The sequence below is a fragment of the Crocodylus porosus genome, unplaced genomic scaffold (genome assembly GCF_001723895.1).
Source record: "Crocodylus porosus isolate Cpor-Errol unplaced genomic scaffold, CroPor_comp1, whole genome shotgun sequence".
Taxonomy (NCBI): Eukaryota; Metazoa; Chordata; order Crocodylia; family Crocodylidae; genus Crocodylus; species Crocodylus porosus.
Genome location: NW_017728922.1, coordinates 8,466,744 through 8,481,423, shown reverse-complemented (window position 1 = coordinate 8,481,423; position 14,680 = coordinate 8,466,744).

Here is a 14,680-nt window from a genome sequence, read left to right as displayed (position 1 = left end):
GGGGAAGAATTAAAAATTAGTGACAACTGTTAGTGAAAATGGAGACTAAGCAGAGGTAGGAAATGCAAGCAGTAGTGAAAGAGAGAGAGCATGAAAGGGGAGGGAAGAAAAAAATGTTAATGGAAATAAGATCTTAAAGTACAGCATGCACAGTAAAGAAGTGAACCTCACTTTAGTGATTGTTTGAGATAGGCCAGCATTAGCCTCAAGGTTCTAACAAGATAGGACTAGCCTGGATTTAGCTCGGTATCCCGCATCAAGCTGAAGTATACATCAGTACCATTCCAGTGCAAGCTCATAAAAGGAGCTGCAAATGAGAGGGCCCCAGTTCTCACTCACGTCCCCATTTTTTCCTTGAGTGAGGCAACTTACTGCAGTCCCAAAAACAGATGCAGCTGTTTTTTTTCTGCTTTGCACTCCCTCAGTTCTGCTCAGACTCCACCAGCTTCTTACTTATCCACATCCCAGAGCCACTGGGGTAGCAGGGGCTGACCCAGGAAGGCACAGCATGGTTGCTTAGTCTCTTAAATGGCCCACATTGGGACTAGTCACACTCATAATCTACCTCTAAGGCACCTGCCCAACACTGCATGGTACAAGCATGGGGGTAGTCTTTCCCCACCCTATGTCTCTAAATAGACATAAAGTGCCAGGCAACAATGAAGCCCTAACTCTTGATATGAGTGTCAGTGCAAGCAACTCAGGTTCCAAAGTAATTCGATTCTGTAAATACTCTCCTCCATGCCTCTAACCTCCCATAGCCAAGCAGCATGTATAAAGCAGGTCTTTCATGCTTGCAAAATGTGTGCATGCAGGAGTCCAGTTTATATGCCATTCTTTCCTTTGCCACATTAAGCTTAAAAAGTGATATGGCCTTTGGCTTGCTTTGCCATGCAGGCACATTAGGCATGGATTTCTCTAAATCTGGAGCATCACAAGCTACCCAAACAACCTTGTCATTGCAATGTTTCACAATTTCCCTCATTTGTGCATCTGCAAGCTATAATTGCAGTGAAGTTTCATCTTCCCAACCCACAGCCATCTGGAGCAGGGTTCAGCCTCAGTCACAAACATAACAGAGAAGAGTGTTTCTGAGGGGTGGATGGAGAAGGGCAGAACACACAAGGGAAGGTTGATAATGAGCTCACTTAAAACCATTATTCTCTCTGGATCTAACTGTTAGCAATGCTGTGAGCTCTTGTGACCTCTGCTAAATGAATTAAGGCAATTGAGGACAAGCTTCTTTACATATAAAGAGAGCTTTGGGGCATGACTGAGCCCACAGAACTTCAGTCAATACTATAGGCAGAGTCTTCCCAAAGGGGTTTGGATGAGCTAATTCCAATTTACATGGGACACTGGGGAGGGCCCTTGCACATTTGTGGAGTTTGAGAAGAGATTCTCAGTTACTAAGTGGCAGATAAGATACACAAATGTCAAGCCCATCTCTCCAGAGGAAGAAGATGCACTGAAATGAGGATGGATGATATCAGAGACCATTAGTTACCATCTGGAATATCAGAAAGGAAAACCTTCTAGAGCTTAAATGGGGCACTGGATGGCTTCACAAAACCTTCTCTCACCAAGAAAACAAGTAGAATCTATGGTTCACTCACCACTAACTGACACAAAGGCCAGTTTTCCCTTGACCCTGCAGACACACGCTGCATCACTTTCTATCGCTGTCTGTAAGGTTTTTGACATCATTGAACCACTATTACTTCCAACAATCTCCTTCAGATATTTTACTACATGCCCTCTTATTGCTGTACCCCTGTGCAATAGGACCAGGCTCATTTGTTCTCCAGAAATACAACACAAAGCATAGATCAAGAAAGGGAGAGGGAACAGAGATGATACTACAGCTCACTAATTTTGCATTGCAGCCCATACTAGGCAGCCTGTTTACTTCTGCTTAACTTAGTTGGAGGCATCTGGATGTTGTTATAAGACCTGACATCAGCCCCTCAAATAACAAACCATGCATCCCATAAGAAGACCAGAGCCCAGACATGTTATTCACTGATGTTATTTCTAGCTCTGTCCAGCAGACACCACAGGGGAGGAGAAAGAACAGCTGCAATTCAGGCGCTGTTACAAGCTATTACTGGCCTGACAGTTCCAGGCAATGTCTGTCAGGTCTGAGTGAGTTGGACTCTAGTAATCGGGCAAAGCTGTTGTTTGTTAGCCCCTTGCGGTCTCTTGACTTTTCATCTTGATTAAAGACTACACTGAATGATAGAATTAGCAAGGCAGCAATCCTAATCCTTTTGCCGCTCCTGAAATCAAGTTGCCTGCCCACTGTTCACGTGCTCCTCCTTAGGGCTACCAATTAGTGGCACCAGCTGCTAGCCTGGATTCCAGGGCCAGGAGCTATTACCACACAGACCATTAGCTTTAAAAGGCATTTGGAACTTCTGACAATATTAGGCATCATGTGACTGACACACTGTCCAGCCATATGTGACTCAACTATCCTTCATCTCAACCACTTCTTTATCCAGCAATTTCTTGGCTTCTTAAGAGTGATCTAGGTGAAGTATCCCTAGATACTGAAACCCATTCAGTTTAGCAGTAGCTACTCATTCTTATTACAGCTGCTGTGGACTGAGCATAAGGCTGAGCATAGGGCTGAGTCAGGGCACCAGGGTTCTCTTTTCTAGCCCTGCCACTGGCTTGTTCTGTGACCTTGGAGAAGTCACTTCACCTCTGTGACTCAGCAACTCTATGGGGATGATAAAACTGGTCCATCATGTGCAATGTTCTGGGACCTGTGGTAAAAAGCACTATACAATTGGAAAAGTTCATCATTGGTAGCATACGTTTGCACCTTACAGACTAACCAAAATAGAAGTATGTATATAGCACAAGCTTTCATGAGCTGAAGTGAGCTCATCTACCCTGTCTTCTACTTGACTTCAGACTAACATGACTAAGTACATCCAAAGGTCACTGTTACCAATAGCAGGACGTGGATGGCTTCTTTGCTCTGTGTTTATGCATGTAGCTTTTGCAAATTGTATCTTGGATCTGGGCCACATCTACCAAATTCATCTCACCAATGTCCCAATTCCAAGCTGGGTTCAAAGGAGGATTTCTCATGTTCTAGCATTCTTTCCTATAGCAATGCTGAGGAGAGGGCTCTTCTAACATTGTCTTTGCCTCTAGTCACCAGTTCACATGAACTTGCTGGCTGGCTGTGAGTCCCACTTAAATATCCAGGGGACTGAGGGGGATTCCCCACAAAGACACTTGCATATAAAAGGATTGCACTGCAGGTGTGAAGTGTGTATTCCACTCTCAGAGACAAGGTACACTTTGCCTGTGCAGTGGTGCTAATGTACCTGTTTATACATTATTTAAAGAAAATGCCAGATAACCATGTCTCTTGATACATGCTTCATTACAATAGTACATATGCAATCAGAATCTTTTAAAGGGACCTGTGGAAGGCAAATGGCCCATCAGTGACAACACACCATTACTGGTGGTGTCAGCCAAGAGTATCCCCAGAGCAGAACGCTGCCTCTCAATAATCAGTGATCAGGTTCTGTGACCAGAATGCAGGGACAGGACTAAAGACCATCACATCCTCATGGCAGTGCCAATCAAGCCATTCTTCCCCAGTGTTCTTGAAGCAGCACTCTCAAGTAGCATAAAGCTGAAATGCAAAGTTCCTTTAAGGATCTAACTGCCCATTCATTTGGGAGTTTATCACTGGGGGGGGTTTGGGTACCTTGTGCTTCTGACTGGGTTGCAAATAGAAGGGAACAATTCTTTCACAATATGTTAATAGTTCATCTTTTTGACCCAGCTGAAACCCCAAAATTGAGAGGTAACTGTAATTAAGATGGATTCAGTTCTAAAAAATAATCTATTTTTCTGTGACTCCAGCAATGTTCAGTTGTATGGTTCAAATCAAGTGTAGGTTGCAGGCATGGGCCAGTTCTTTCTTCATCCAAATGGTTCAGCCATCTTTCCATCCAACACAAACAGACAGACAGATATGCCCATGATTCAAACTTTTATCCAGTTGTCTAAGACAAATTACAATAGTTTAGCAAATCTAATGCTTTCTCATAATTCAGACCTCCTAAAACCTAAACCTAATTGCTCTGCTGTATATGCTTAGACTCCAACATGTCCTCCCAAATCAGTGAAAGCTACAATACTGTAGTTCAGTGGTTCTCAAACTTTATTTTTCATGGACCACTTGAAAATTGCTGAGGGTCTCGGCGGACCACTTAAACTTGTTTTTGTTCTACAAATCAAAGCTCGCAACTCATATTTTAATATCAGTAGTCTTACCTTACAAGTACAGATATTCTCAATTGTTCCACAACCTTTCTGTGGACCATCTGAATGGAGCTCACGGGCCAGTGGTCATCCACAGACCACAGTTTGAGAACCTCTGCATTAGTTCTTCATCATTTGGGCAACAGAACAAGTTATAGTGAAGGATACAGAGAAACATTGTTACTCTGTATGGTATCTCAGTACTGGGCTGCGTGTAGACAAAACGAGAGACATGTTTGCATAACAATTTAAAGCAGGCTAAATGTTTCTGCACTGCTTTAATGATGTCAATGTTTGCACACTTCATCAGCATATTGCGCATTAATTCCAGCCGCTGTAGGAAATTCAGCAACGTAATGCACCTTAAATGACTTGGGGTGCAGCAAACTAGAACTCCTACAAGGAGTTTTAGTTTGCTGCCCCTACAGCCGGGGAGCAAAGCACTGGGCTCCGTGCGGCTTTATGGCTCTGCAGAAAGCCCTGCAGGCAGCCTGACAGCAGCCCAGAAAAGAAGCTCTGCCCAAGAGAAATGGCAGGCTTCATCTTTCTCCCCCTCCCCCTGGAGCCTGCCTGCCTGCCTGAGCTGCACAGGGGCCTGGTGCTTCCCTTCACAGCTGAGGTGCCCCCTATGACTGCCCAAGTCAGGTGCCTGCGGGTGGGTGCCTCCTGGGGAGGGCCGCAGCTGCTGCGGAGGAAAGCACCAGCCCCCGCACAGCCCAGGGATGGCACTGCCTGCTGGCAGCTTGCCCTCCCCACCCCACTGGAGAGGCAGGTAAGTCAGCAGGGTGTGTGCAGGACCTGGGGGGTTAGTGAGCCCTAAACTGAAGTGGTATTTTTTAAAACCCACCAATTTAATTTAGGGCCCCTGTTTCATCTACATATGCCCTAGCTCAGTATAATGCAGTGAATCTGACTTGGTTCTTGCATCTGTGAAGACAAATGACTTAGGCATACAAGTAGTATAGATTTTCATTAGGAGCACTTCTAAAAACCTCAACTAATTCCATCTAACCCATAACCCCATTTGGAGCTGCCCTTTATATTTTATATATAAAATAATATATTTTATTAAAAACCATTTTAAATAATACTGTCATTCAGGAAGAGTTTGGGAGTTGCTGATACTGCCTGATGATGTGTGGGGCTTGAATCAGCTGAAAGCAAAATAGTGGCAGAGTGAGAGGGAGAGGCGAGAGGGATGAATAAGCCCCAATGAAGGCAGGAGTCAGAACTCATGTGCACAGAAGCTGACAGGTGCAGAACTGTTTGTAAGCATGGGGGTGCTACAGTTGCAAAATTAAGCAGAGTGGAGATAAACTGATTGAATCCTGCCATTATCTGCTACACAGGTTATGTCCATGTTTTACAGAAATCCAGGACTATTTCAAAATCTGTCTCTCCCAGGTTGCGACTCACTGTCTCCATCCATGTGGACCAGGGGTGATGCTTACATATTTCTGAATGCACGATATTCAAGGGAATGATTGGCTCCATAAGAAACAGCAGTGGTCAAAAAAGTCTTGTTTCCAAGACAGAATGTCAGCCCCTGCCTGGCATAGTTTACTGCAGCCCATACTGGGCCATTAAAGCCATTTTTACAAATAATTGCAAACCATGCAGTGCCTGGGAATGATAATCCAAAAGCAGACAATATAATATATACCTCAAAAAATAAAGTGCCTTGCTGTAACATAAAAAAAAAATTAATATCGAAGAGAAAAATTGGGTAAGGGCAAAACATGCAAGTGCTTAATTACGGGGTCAGTTAGCCTCCAAACACATATCAAAAGGATCAAACAAGATAGGTTATAAATATAAATGCTATTTTGAGTCACATTTATTATCCCAAAACTTAAGCAATATTGTTTTGTTGGAGATTCCCTCAAAATGGAGCTGAAGGGGAGCACAGCACCTCAAGACATACCACTAAGTACAACTACAGTTACTGGAACACATAGCTACAAGGATAAAAGATACTCAGCCCAGGAGCAGGAAAAAGCTACGCTGTATGGAACCACAGCCAAACACAGTGTCTGGGGAGATATTGTGTCTCTCTGGGTGTCTGTACAGGTCTGGGCACAATGGGATCTATGGCCTGACTGGGTATTTTTGGGAACTACTGAAGAATACTCAGTGTTAATAATAATAGGAAGACTGTGTTTATACAGCCCATCAGACAGGAGGATGAAGTAGCTTCAAGTTGCCTTTGCCCCCTGACAATCTGCATATGCTCTGAAGGCTAGAGAGGCTTTAGTATAATTTTAGACAGCTCTAGGCTCATTCTTATATTATGGCAGCCCCCTAGGCTGCAACACTGCATGGAGTGTCCATGGCACAACATGTCCACATGCCCACACAGCTCTGTCCTTATGTGTTCCCTCTGCTCAGACAAGTGAAAGTACTCATCAAAGGACAGCTTTATGGCAATCTTTTGCCAGGGGACAGGAGCATATGGTGAGGAGAGCAGGAGATAACGTGGAGTGGGAGGGAACAGAGACAATCTAGTGAATAGTTTCATAGTTTCTAGGGTCAGAAGGGCCCTGAGTAGATCATCTAGTCCAACCCCCCCACCATGGCAGGAAACAATACTGGGGTCAAACAACCCCAGCAAGATGTTCATCTAACCTCCTCTTAAAAACCCCCAGGGTAGGAGCCAGGACCACCTCTCTTGGAAGTGGGTTCCAGATCCTAGCCACCCTGACCGTGAAGTAGTGCTTCCTGATATCTAGCCTAAATATATAGGGACAGAAAAGTTCATAAGTTTTCCTCTACAAAGCCCAGAATTGGACTCAGGTGTCCAAATCCCTACATTCCATTGTTGTCCACAAATAACTCTGTAATCCACTGGCTAAGTGTGGGTAATGGATAAAACTGGTCCATAAACAACAGCCTACTACAGATACAAGTTACTCCACGAGGTTCAGTAGCAGTAGCCCAGGCTGGGTCCTGCTGGTTACCCAACCTGGGGAACAGTAGGAGTCTACACAGTGGTAAGTTGTTTTTATTTTAAAACTCTTAAGAAATTACATCCCCAGGTTACATTAAGAGAATATTAAGGATGCAAAAATCAAGGACTCAGGAATTAGAAATGCCAATCCAACCTATGAAACAGCGTTTAATTACATGGTCGTGTGCTATTTTATCACAGAACCCTGCACAAGGAGTGCATCTACAGGTACAATTAGCATGGATGAATAAATTCCAGTGCAGTTTCTATCGGAATATATTGCTCCCCAGTGCAATGTTTACATATGCACCCAGGAGTGCAGCATGTTGAGCCAGGGTAGCACAGTTCTGGCTACCAGGGATCCTGGAGGGCAGGGAGATGGTGGTCAGCCTGCCAGCCTGGACCTGCTCTGCCCCAGATCAACATGCTGCATAGGAGCTGGCTGGGGCATGAGGATGGTTCAGCACAGAGCTAGGCAGCAGGCAGCCCCAACACTGTAGCACCCTCATTTCCCGGCCAGTTCTAGTCATCATCTATGCTTGCTTGCAGAGCACTAAACTCTACCACAGGATAGTACTTATGTCAAGCAGTACTATCCAATAGCAGGGTTAATTATTTTACTCTTGTCTAATAGCACCATACATGTAGACGGTGACTCTTTACTGCACAGCTAATTAATCAACTTCCAGCAAAGTGCATGTGTAGATGCCCCCAGGATGTATGATGCCCTAGGAATAGATTGGGGTCTTGTAGTGAATTCAGCTGTTATCCAAATGCTATACTTGCCTCTGTCACAGAGTTCGTAAGTAATACCAGTTAAGTCACTTGAACAAACCTTTTTAGCTAAGTACAGATAGTCAAAAAGCCAGAGGCTGAACTGATTCAGTCTTTGCAGGTTACTGTAAACTGCAGAGATTAAATTGAGAAACATCTGTACAGGCATTCACTTTTGATTCAGGAAATGCAGCCACATACCTGCAGTGACTCAAGGGTGCTACAGCACAGCTTTCTGGCATAGAGCCAGCATGGGCTGTATGTTCACTTCCTCTTCCTCCTGCTCCCAAAGCCTGTGGGATTTGCAGTCCAGAATCACAGCAGCAGGACTGTGCAGGGTTGTTCATCACTTCCTCTTCCTGCTTCCAGGTGTCTCTGGGATTTGTAGTCCATAGTCATAGCCAGCAGTAAGTTTTAGATGTGGCAGGGCAGCTCTGTACTCAGGGGAAAGGAAGTTTAACTCCCCAACCTCAGACCCCAGCCAGAGTTTAGCTGGGTGGGGGGCAGTCCCTGCCTCCCCTCCCCAACCCTTCTCTACTGGAGCAGAGAGCACCTGGGCCAGCCCAGCCTAGGGTTGGAAAGCATGCTGGGATGCTGGGGGACTGTGATTTACCTTGAAACAGGAAGGGGTCTGAGGCAGAAGTTTCATAAACTGGTTTGACCCAAACCAGCTAAGTCTGATACTACATTCAATCAGCTTTATCTTAAACCAGTTTCAGCCAACTTATGTTCTGTTACAAGTTTAAACCAGTTTCTGATAACTTAAATCAGTTTATGTGCAACTCCTGTCCCTAGCCCTAACATTTAGCTGCTAAACTGTGCATTCTTTAGACCATTCCATATACAATTAAACTGATGTTATAATTCTGTATTCATGGCAGAGTTTGGATGGTGCATTTTATAATAAGGCCCAGGGCCACACACTGAATGAGTAAGATAAAAAGAAATATTCAATAACTAACTATCAATTCATTTAGTGAGCCATACGGCCTATAGAGAAAAAACTGTAATTAAAGACTGAATCATAATACATAAATGTGTGAACATAAGCCAAGTTGAGATAGCAAGGACAGCTCTATTCTGGTATTTCCTAACCAATGAGTGACTAAAAACTTCATGGGTTTTTTTGTTTGTTTGTTTGATTTGAAAGAAGAGGTTTCAGGATGTTATACATGTGTTTATTTTATATACAGAATCTTTTTTGAAGTGTGTGCTCATACCACCAACATTAGGGATCTATTCCATTAGGGTGGCATACTTTTTCTGGCTCTGCAGTGAAATAATGAAAATATACAGTTTAGAATAACACCTGGTTGGAAAATGTGGTAAATGTCATTATTTCATTTTGATATAAATGTTCAGAGCTGGTCTACTGGGTGTTTTTTGCAGCTAGCTGGAGGGATCAGTGTTCAAAACTTAGAAAATGGCAGGCCAAAAGAAACTCTAGGGAGTTTGGCAAAACCAAAGAAACCCTAGGGAGTGAATCCTCTGAACAGCAGATGTCCCCTCCCATTCCTTAGCACCACCATTTCTTGAGCTATTGGGGCCCTACACTAATAAAAGTTTAATCTTGGGTGAAGGATAAGTGTCAGGTGAATGAAGACCTCCTGATGAAATATGGGCACATTGTGTCAATACAACTCACCTCTAGGAAGATTTTCCACCACACAGCTGGTTGTCTTGAGTTAGTCCATAGATTAATCCATCATCCATACTTTATTTCAATGGACAAAACATTTAGCAGAGGCAAAAAAAAAATAAAAGAGCCTAGAATGCTAAAGGTTAATTTTTCATGAGTTTCTTGTGGAAATAAAAAGGTTTTAATCAGCAGAGAAGAAATGTTCTCTTTCATGTTCTTTCACATGCCTAAGGAGCAGCACGCAGTTTTTGTCAATATGCCTAAGGAACATTTAAGGCTTTCAACATGAATGTGTCATTTCCCATTACAGGCTGCCATTGGGGCAAGCCCTGTGAACAAGCCTGTATGGCCATAATGTGCATTTCAGTGCATTTTGCTGTCTCTGGAAGAGGTTTTAGGACTGCCTGTTCAGCCTACAAGCTGCCTAGTATAGGCCATTAAAGAGCAGTGTCTCAGATCATTCTTATCAATGGAAATCCCATCCATGTTACTGTGTGTGACAGAGCTGGGTCTGAGACCTTTGTGAAACAGGGCTGCTGACTTTTCACTTGGTCTTCTTGTTACAGAGACAGCTTCGTTCAAGACAGTTTTGTAAATAGAATTTATTCTAAACATTATCAGCCTAGCTGAAATTAATTTTCCAGAATGAAGGGCAGCTACTTTCATTTGATTTAATTCAAAAGGCACAAAGGGTCAGTCTCGACCTTGTTCCAACACTGTTCACACTACACCCTCATCAGTGAGTTGTGAGAGCAACAGATCTGGAAACTGGGCTGATGGAAACTTCCCATGTGAAAGCCTGACCCTATGCTCATTACAGTCTGAGGGAACAGTTCTACAAATAAGATGCTTGCATATCTTTAAATACTTTGTTAATAGATTAAACATCAGTAGATGGCACACGTGACTATGCAGTATAGTTCCTGGGCTTTGTAGAACTAATATGGTTTGCTATTGTGCAATAAAAACACTTTCCTTTTTTGTAACTTTTCATATCCTGGAACAGACTGCCGCCAGAGGTGGTGCAAGCACCTACTCTGGATTCCTTTAAGAGTCAAATGGACGTTTATCTTGCTGGGATCCTGCAACCCCAGCTGACTTTCTGCCCCTGGGGTAGAGGGCTGGACTCAACGATCTTCCAAGGTCCCTTCCAGCCATAATATCTATGAAATCTATGAAATATCAGCTCTTAACAAGAGTCTGGCCCTTGGATGTGGAACCAGGCCATGGATTAGTATATACCTGAGCATTTGTAAACAGACTTTTAACTACATGCCAAGACCAAACTACAGAATAGGGTCCTAAATAACACAGGGGATTCCCAAGAACAGCTAACATCATCAGGGAAGGAAGCTCAAAATGTTGCCAAATTTCTTTGTTCAACAGAAAGTTTACTATGGTGAGGATTTACTGCTTTTATTACTAAAGTTATAAAATCAAATTCAGCTCTAGGCCTGGAACCTAGCTCTCTTCCTGGTATCTTTCCATAATTCTAGGATCATAAAGGGCACTAAAATATAGTTTAGATATCCAGCTAAGTATCCCCTAAGTAGTGTAAAAATGTGCCTTGTGCAGGAGAGAATGCAACTAGAGCACACAGCTCTAGCAAGCTGCAGAGCCATCTTTCAGAGGCCATTGATTTGGGTGTAATTCAGAGTAGCTTTAAGTTCACTCTAAATTACAATTTAGGAAGAAGAAATTTTGGTGGCCCTGGGGCATAATGCTGGCTTGAAAGAATGCATTGGCAGGGCAAAAGATCTGGATCCTGGTGTAATAAATTGATTTCACTGGAGTTGCACCTGCTTATGCTCAATCTGAATTTGGCCCAGAATTATTAATTACCAGACTGGCACACACCTCAGGGAGACTGAAGCAATATGTGATTTGCCCATAATGAGTTTGGCATACAAGATAATTGCATGACAATCCTGTAGGTTTCATTTGTCTCAGCCTGTGCATCACAGGCTGACTCTGAGACAGTCCTTGAAAGTGGCTGCATGCCAAGCTCATGCATTCCTTGCTGTCCCTTTGGTTGCAGAGTCTACTTTCTAAATGGCTAAGAGCTGTTTGTTGTAAGGAGCAGAGCTGTTCCTTCCCACTTACCTAGAACATCTTGAAGGAATGACAAAGCATTGCAATGCACTGTAAACTCCCACCTCTTTAAGGCCATGTGATGGAGAGGTATCTTTTACCATGATGGAACCTGAATCTGAAATCAATGGCCTGCTTCACATAAATTAATGAAGACACCTAAACCCATATTATGAACTAACCAATTCAGCCCCATACAGTAGTTTAAATTGGAGATGCTATTTTGATAGATCTAGAAACATTTTTCAAAGGGCTGTGATGTGCATTTCTTTTTGGGGGAGTGAAATTTGTTGTCGCCTTCCACACAGCATGCAGATCTGTAGTTTTGTGCCCAGAAAATGACTTGCAAGTTGAATTATAAGTATCCGCACTTCTATCTACCTCATTTGCCTGTACAATCATATAACTAAGGGAGCATGGACTCCAGTTTTAGATCTTGATTGGAAAACATTGCTCACAATTCTGAAAAAGTCATAGCTTAGTTCAGTTTTTGCCAATGATTCAGCTGAATCAATTGGAATTTTCCCATAGACTTCAATGGGACTGTGATTCACCCTAGATCCAATACTTTTCTTTCATGCTCTTAGATTGCATATATTACATTGACCACAATGCTTGGCTAGCACTTCATTTCAAACAGGTATACATTCAGAATATGTCTAATTCCAAGTACTTTCAACCTATTAGATTTACACCATTGCAATCAAGATCAGAATCCAGTTCAATCTTTTATCTTCAGTTCTCAGAGTGGGGACAAGTTCTACCAGCAAAATCTCTGGAGTAGCTGCTATGATTCAGGATGCTACCCTGCACTGCATTTAAAGTACACCTTCTCCTCTGTCTAGACATATATCAGGAAAAGCTTTTGTGAATATAGAGATGCCATACTGCCCCATTTAAAAAAAATTAATCACATAAAATTATGAAAGAAACAAAACTGTGGGCTGTTGAGATTAATCTGATCTCATCTGAACTTTCCTCAAATGGAAAGCATTCTTCAAAAGTCTAACTTTGAGCCCTATTTTATGTCCTCCACAGTAACCTTTAGAGCTCACCTGTTCATCCCTCCATGCCCCCTCTTGTTGGTGTTTCCAAATGACACAAACATTTGACTATGATCTGTGCTTTCCCTAATGCTGCCAAATCTGTGTGCCCGCCTTGTAACAATTTTCTCTGGAGCAAGTTCAAGCACAATTTGCTCATGCTTGTATCTATCTGTCACTAGATGTGTCATCTGAATTTCTTTCAGCTCAGGTGGGGAGGGAAGAGGGGAAAGGTCACCTTCCACATACAGCTTGTTCTCCAGGAGACAGAAAAAAAGAGGAAAGAAACTAAGTTTTCATCTACCTGACAGGAACCAAATGCTTTTTTCCTTTCACATTTTATTCCTGACACTAACTGAACAGTTCACTGACTGAGATAGCAAATGGGCTTGCTCAGAACAGATAAAAGTGAGCCAGACCCTTCTGAAAATTGTGGGAGTTGATGCAGTCAAAAGAAAGGTCTGAAGGTTTTGATACATTTCCTTAAAGGAAGGATTGCTGATTAGCCTTTGAACTGCAACAGTTTAAATCTCAGAGTAGCCTTCTGGATCAGCACAACGTCTAACTAACACAATGTATTGTAGGCAAATTGCTTTCAGGAATCTGGTATAAACCAATGGCATATCTGCTGGCATTGGCTGAAGGTCCGATATCATTCTCGGAAGTTGTATCCTGTCTGAGTGGCAAGTATACCTTGGAACACCTGAGAAGAAAGATGGCTCGAAGCACAGTTCAGCTCTGGAAACAGCTAATGTAAAAATGGTTCCTTCCTACTCTGAGCATAGTCAGAACAGCATCCCCCTACACTGATAACTACATACATATATCTGTTATATATAGTAAGATCTGTTTTTATATACATATACATACATATATACATATACACACACACACACACACACACACACAGATCTTAATCCCAAAAGCCTTGAGGAACCAGCAAAGCTCAAGAAGTGAGTTGGCATCATTCCATTTATGCACCTACAATCAGTTCTGACATTTGGGTAACAGTGAGAGATTTTGAAGTGTACAGTGTGGCCGCACAGATTCATTTTGCTTGTTGATGGGTTTGAATGGCACCCAGGAAAGAGTGAAACTGCTGCACACTAGGCAATTTGATGGATTTGCACACATAAGGACTGACCCTTATTCCTTTTAAATCAATGGCAGAATTTCCACTGGCTTCCATCTGAAACAGAAAAGAGGCAGAAGAAGCAGCTAAAACAGTTCTTTGAGCACCTAACCCCCCAAAAGGAAAAAAAACTCTGCCTCTAAGAGGAGACATTAAGAGATTTTTTTTCCTTTAAGTTTAAGTTTATTTTGTTCCTGTTACTTTATCTGACATCAGTCAAGGGGGATCATAGGGAAAAATGTAAATAGTACATCTAATGTTTTATAGGAGAAGATATACGATCTCAGACAGTCAATCAGTGAGAATAAAAGACTTTAAGTATGCCAGGGAAAGGAAATGAGCCTTTGTTGGTGATTTATTTTTCATTAGAATGTGACTGGTAAGGGGACAGCAAAAGGGAATCATTTGATTTGGAGGCTGAGCTAAAAGTTATAGAACCTGATGGCTGGTCAAAAGGTTTCCACTGAAATTCTCCTCCTCCTCCACCCCTTCTCCTGCCCCCTCCCCCCAAAGCAAAGTTGTCTTTTAAACCTAAAAAAATTCACAGAAAAAATTTCCTTCCAAATTTTAAGTTCTTCCGATTTTAACAACTACAAAAAAAACCCTTTCAACCACAAAATAATTATTATACAAAGAGAGAGAGAGAGAGAGAGATTTTGGGAAACAGGTACAACATAGTTTTTGCATTTAAAGTTTTGATTTAAACAATTTTGGGAGAAGCAGGAGGCCATCAAAACAAATTTCACTATAAATAGAAA